Here is a 6,000-nt window from a genome sequence, read left to right on the forward strand (position 1 = left end):
GGTGATTATATTGGTATATGCTTTGATTAACTCTTATCAAAGTATACACTTCAGATATATATATTTTATTTTAAATTATATTTTAATAAAGTTTACTAAAAAAAAAGGGAAAAAAAAAAAAAAAAAAAAACACTGTGTAAATAGCCTCGTGATCCAGCAAGGTCAGACTCTGCTACCAAATGAGGCAGATCCAGATCCAGGTCAGGTTCTGCTGCCAAGGGAGTTCGCCTCCGATTTTCAGGGCATTTTGGAATTAAGAATGGTGGTTGAGGGATAGTGGAGTAGTGTTTCACTTCATCCTCCCATCAAGGTTGGGAGGTGGGTATTCTTCCACCCGAGTGGCCAGGCTGAGGACTTTGCCTGAAGTTACAGAGTCTTGAGTGCAAAATGGCAAGATCATTTACACCAGCCAGCTTATAGTTCAGCTTTCTTTATGGTCCAACTCTCACATCCATACATGACTACTGGAAAAACCATAGCTTTGATTAGATGGACCTTTGTCAGCAAATGTCTCTGCTTTTTAATATGCTGTCTAGGTTGGTCATAGCTTTTCTTCCAAGGAGCAAGCATCTTAATTTCATGGCTGCAGTCACCATCTGCAGTGATTTTGGAGCCCAAGAAATTCCATTGTTTTCCCATCTATTTGCCATGAAGTGATGGGACTGGATGCCATAATCTTAGTTTTTTGAATGTTGAGTTTTAAGCCAGCTTTTTCACTCCCTTCTTTCACTTTCGTGAAGAGGCTCTTTAGTTCCTCTTCGCTTTCTGCCATAAGTGTGGTGTCATCTGCATATCTGAGGTTGTTGATATTTCTCCTGGCAATCTTGATTCCAGCTTATGCTTCCTCCAGCCCAGAGTTTCTCATGATGTACTCTGCATATAAGTTATATAAGCATGGTGACGATATACTTGACATACTCCTTTCCAATTTGGAACCAATCTGTTGTTCCATATCCAGTTCTAACTGTTGCTTCCTGACCTGCATACAGATTTCCCAGGAGGCAGATAAGGTGGTCTGGTATTCCCATCTTGTTAATAATTTTCCAGCTGGTTGTGATCCACACAGTCAAAGGCTTTGACATAGTCAATAAAGCAGAAGTAGATGTTTTTCTGGAATTCTCTTCCTTTTTCTATGATCCAAAAGATGTTGGCAATTTGATCTCTAGTTTCTCTGTCTTTTCTAAATCCAGCTTGAACATCTGGAAGTTCTCGGTTCATGTACTGTTGAAGTCTGACCTGGAGAATTTTGAGCGTTACTTTGCTAGAATGTGAGATGAGTGCAATTGTGTGGTAGTTTGAACATTGTTTGGCATTGCCTTTCTTTGGGATTGGAATGAAAATTGACTTTTGCTGTCCTGTGGCCACTGCTGAGTTTTCCAAATTTGCTGGCATATTGAGTGCAGCACTTTTAACAGCATCATCTTTTAGGATTTGAAATAGCTCAACTGGAATTCAGTCACTTCCACTAGCTTTGTTAATAGTGGTGCTTCCTAAGGCCCACTTGACTTCGCATTCCAGGATGTCTGGCTCTAGGTGAGTGATCACACCATCATGGTTATCTGGGTCTTGAAGATCTTTTTTGTATAGTTCTTCTGTATATTCTTGCCACCTCTTCTTAATATCTTCTGCTTCTTTTAGGTCCATACCATTTCTGTCCTTATTGAGCCCATCTTTGCATGAAATGTTCCCTTGGTATCTCTAATTTTCTTGGGCTTCCCTGGTAGCTCAGAGGTTAAAGCATCTGCCTGCAATGCAGGAGACCTGGGTTCGATCCCTGGGTCGGGAAGATTCCCCTGGAGAAGGAAATGGCAACCCCTCCAGTATTCTTGCCTGGAGAATCCCATGGATGGAGGAGCCTGGTGGGCTACAGTCCATGGGGTCACAAACAGTCGGACATGACTGAGCGAATTCACTTTCACTTTCTTTTGCATGAAATGTTCCCTTGGTATTTCTAATTTTCTTGAGATCTCTAGTCTTTCCCATTCTATTGTTTTCCTTTATTTCTTTGCATTGATCACTGAGAAAGGCTTTCTTATCTCTCCTTGCTATTCTTTGGAATGCCAGTCAGGTCCAGTGCTACCTCATTCAATCCTCCCGTCAAGCCATGTCTTCTTACTATACCCATTTAACAGCTGAGCAAACTGAGCTTAGGAGAGGTTAAGTAAGCTGCCCTGCCTGTGGAACAGGAATGTTTTATCACCAAGAGGGGGCAGAAGATAACTGGAGTCAGGCCATGTGGGTTCAAAGGCCAGAACCTTGGGCAAGTCACTTAACTTCTCTGAGCATCTGTTTCCCAACTATAAAGAGGAGATGGACAATAATAGTGCCTGCTGGGAATTCCCTGGCAGTCCAGTGGTTAAGACTCCATGCTTCCACTTCAGAGGACACAGGTTCAATTCCTGGTAAGGAAACTAAGATTCCACATGGCAAGTGGTGCAGCCAAAAAGAAAAGAAAAAATAATGATAGTGCTTGCCTTTCAGGGTTGTGGTGAGGATTACATAAGCTAATTGTCCCTTGGTCATAGAAGCTGCCAGTAAACATGCATGCATGCATGCCAAGTCGCTTCAGTCATGTCTGACTCTGCAAACTCCTACCAGGCTCCTCTGTCCATGCGATTTTCCAGGCAGGAATACTGGAGTGGGTTGCCATTTTCTTCTCCAGGGGATCTTCCCGACCCAGGGATCGAACCTGGGTCTCCTGCATTGAAGGCAGACTCTTTACCATCTGAGCCACCAGGGAAACCCCTGAAAGTGAAGTGGCTCAGTTGTGTTCAACTCTGCAAACTCCTGGACTGTAGCCCACCAGTCTCCTCTGTCCATGGGACTTTCCAGGCGAATACTGGAGTGGGTTACCGTTTCCTTCTCCAGGGAATCTTCCCAACCCAGGGATCAAACTTGTGTTTCCCACATTGCAGGTAGACTTTTTACCTACCAGTAAGACTATAAACCCATAAGGATTTAAGCTACACTGATTGGTGGGGGCGGCTGGCAGTTGCCAAGGCTGTTAGGCAAGAGACTTTGAGAAGTGGGGTTTGGATCCTTCTCCACAGGTTGGGGCTCTGAACTGGGGAGAGACCCTTGTTCTCCTCAACCTGGTACCTGAGGCTGGCTGTGCTGACCTCTGAGGGATGCTGGGCCAGGAGTATCAACATGGATGCAGCCATCCCAGGGAGAGGCAACGGTGTCTAGACACAAAGCAACCTCCAACCACCGAAGAGTTGGGCTGAGCAGGAAGGAGAGACAAGGCAGACACTACTTATTCATTCATTCATGCAACTAATACTGATTTGCCCCCTACTCTGTTGCAGAGCTTAGCATAGCAGAGGGCATCTTTAGGGGCTAAACTTTAGAGGATCCTGCATGCCTGAGGCTTCATTCTCTTGGAGACCTGATGATTAATGGGTAATGAACTAAGTCGGGGGACTAAAATCCCACAAACTGTGTGACATGGCCAAAAAAAAGTGTGGACCCAATGTAGATGACCTAGAGCCTGGGTGCACATCTCAACATCAACACTGATGACCACAAATGTCACAGCCCAGTGGTGACTCCCATTACCCTTTTGTGAAATCCTTCACCCGTGTAAGTAAACCGGGAGAAATGCGCTGAGAACTCCCCTTGGGGAAGCTGAGAGAAGAGCTGTTTATCTCGGGGCAGTTTCAGCTCAGTTGTAATTGACAAAATCGAGGGGAAAACTGCTCTCTCTGGCCTCCTGTGGGACCTCAGGGAGTTGGTAGACGGCGGATATGGAAGCAGGCCTGGGAGTCTCAGCAGGTCCCTGCAGACGTGCAGGGGGGCACAGGTGCCTGTGTATCCTTGGATTATCCTTAAGGCTCTGATGGTCACTTCTCAATGGGCTTTTGTCCTGGGCCTACTCACCCAGGGAGTGGAACCAAGGCATGCTTCAGAGGGCCGAAGGGGTGATGTGCCAGCAATTCCAAGGTTTGAAGGATTCATTAGCTCCTGGAAATTATCCCATGTTTGCAGTCCTCCCAGGGAGCTGGCTCTGGTTGCAAGCCTGGCAGTCTCACAGTCTAAGCAGGGGCCGAGCTGGGCTGCTGCCCTGGGCCCAGGTCAAGGAGATGTGGCAGTTCTAAAAAAGCGACCCAGGATCCTAGCTAACCTTTATTATCTTTTTAAATATGTATTTAAAAAATTTATTTGGCTATGCCGGGTCTTAGTTGTGGCATGTGGGATCTTAAGTTGTGGCATGAAAGTCTCAGTTGCGGCATGTGGGATCCAGTTCCCTGACCACAGGTTGAACCTAGGCCCCCTGCATTGGGAGTAGAGTCTTCACCACTGGACCTCCAGGGAAGTCCCCTAGCTAACCCTTTACAGAGCACCTGTACCCATGTGAACTCATTCAACTGTTCTCAGATCCTGTGAGGTGAAGACTGCTATTCTTGTCCCCATTTTACAGAGGAGGAGACCGAGGCACAGAGGTTTTGAACCAAGGTAGTTGAGCTCCAGAGTCCATGTTCCAACCCTCCCAGGACTGGATTAGGGACTCTCGGCAGAATGTATTCCCATTCTTTCTCCCTGACCTGTAAGCCACCTTCCCACTGATCACTCCTGTTTGTGCTGACTGGTAAATCTGTTACCAGTGAAGGGGGAGGGATGCAAGAGTAGGGAAGGCAGACAGACTGGGTTCTTACCAGAAGGACTTTGGCTGCCATGGCCATGACCTTCAAAGTTAATCACAGCTGAGCACGTCACTGTGTATTGTGGTACTTAATGGGCTGTATAACTTGGGTTGAGTTACCTGACTTTCCTCTTTTATAAGAAGATGCTTATAGTGCTTACTTCACCAGGTTGTTCAGAATCTCCCCCACACATACTGTCTCTCATAGGTGGCTCAGTGGTAAAAAGTCTGCCTGTCCATGCAGGAGATACAGGTTCAATCCCTGATCTAGGAAGATCCCACATGCCGCAGAGCAACTAAGCCTGTATGCTACAATTACTGAGCCTGTGCTCTAGAGCCTGGGAGCCATGATTACTGAGCCCACAGTTCCTAAAGCTTGTGCTCTGCAACCAGAGAAGCCACTGCAATGAGAAGCCTGAGCACCACATCGAAGAGCAGTCCCTGCTCCCTACCACTAGAGAAAGCCCACATGCAGCAACGAAGACCCAGTGTAGCCAAAAATAAATAAATAAATAAATAAAAAGAAGGACATTGTCACCCACAGGTTGTCTTCTAGGTCTAAGCTCGATTTGAGGGCTTAATGGAGTCATTGTGGTTTTTGTTTTTTTTTTTTTTTAACACAACTTCTACCTGAATTCCTTCTGATCTGGGCACTAGGACCTCAAGTAAGAAAAAGAAGTGGTCCCCACCCATCACAGAGCTCAAATTCCAGCAGAGGTGACTGTCAATAAACAAAGGAACAAATGGTCCGTGACGTTAAATTATTACATGTCCCACTCCCTGAAGGAAGTAAGTAGGGTGCTGTGATGGTAAATTGTTTTAAGTATCTAACAGTCATTTCAGAGAGGATGGTCAGGGAAGGCCTGTCTGCAGAAGTGGTATTAGGCTAGATGTGGAGGCTACAAAGGAGCTAGACGTGTAAGAGCCTGGGGAGAGTGTCCCCACCATTGACACAGCAGGTGCAAAGGCCCTGAGGTGGGAGTGAGCTTGGATTTGTGAGAAACTGGAAGAAGGAGGCCTGGGTGGCTGGAGCCTTGTCAGAAAGGGAGGGGAGATGCCAGGTCAGCACCAGGCCAACATGGACTTCAGGATCTGGTTTTACCCCACCCACACCCCTAGTCTGGGGATTGTCTTGCAGCAACCTACACTCTGAATGCATCCTAGAACTTCACTAATTCAAGCCCCATGAGTCTGTAGCAGTGCAGACATGGCTGAACCACACACTTAGGGAGAAGCAGGCTCTCTGACGGCATTTACAAGACTGTGAAGGGGATGCTGATGGGGACGCTGAGGGATTTTGCAGGCCCTTCATGCTTTGGTACCAGAGCCTGTGTTTCCAGAAATACAACTGATTTGAG

The sequence above is a fragment of the Bos javanicus genome, chromosome 16 (assembly GCF_032452875.1).
Source record: "Bos javanicus breed banteng chromosome 16, ARS-OSU_banteng_1.0, whole genome shotgun sequence".
NCBI classification, from domain to species: Eukaryota; Metazoa; Chordata; class Mammalia; order Artiodactyla; family Bovidae; genus Bos; species Bos javanicus.